We start from the raw sequence: 504 nt of genomic DNA, 5'->3' as shown, positions 1-504 counted from the left end.
GTTTATTAAAAAAAATGTTTAAATTTCAAAAGGTCTTGGGATTAAAAAATAGTATGTAGATGAGGGATGGAAAAAGAGGAAGTAAATGGGGTAGGAAAAGGGGTTAAAAGAAGGGAGAAGGTTTTTGGATAGGGGGTGATTAGATCAAATAGGGAAATATTTGTGCATTTGAGGAAGGAGAACTGGCGGGCCCGTTAAAAAGGGAGGGGATTTTGGAGGTGTTCCCCCAAAAGGTTTTTAAATTTTTTGATTCTATGGGAAAATAGGCTTGGTTTTAAAAAAGGGATAAAGGGCTTCCTGGCAAATTTGGGGGAAAGTTTTTGGGTTTTCCCCTATGTTTTTTGAATAGTAGAAAGAAGGACAAATGAATTTGGGGTTAAAAAAATATGTTTCCCGGGGGGCATTATAAGATTTTTTTAATTTTTTATGAGGGGCCCCTGGTTTTTGGGAAAAGGGACTAAGTTTTCTATACTTTTTTTTTCACTTTACATCTTTTTTTATAGA

The sequence above is a fragment of the Penaeus monodon genome, chromosome 24 (assembly GCF_015228065.2).
Source record: "Penaeus monodon isolate SGIC_2016 chromosome 24, NSTDA_Pmon_1, whole genome shotgun sequence".
NCBI lineage: Eukaryota > Metazoa > Arthropoda > Malacostraca > Decapoda > Penaeidae > Penaeus > Penaeus monodon.
The sequence above is the reverse complement of the archived record's forward strand: the minus strand, read 5'-3'. Positions refer to the sequence as shown.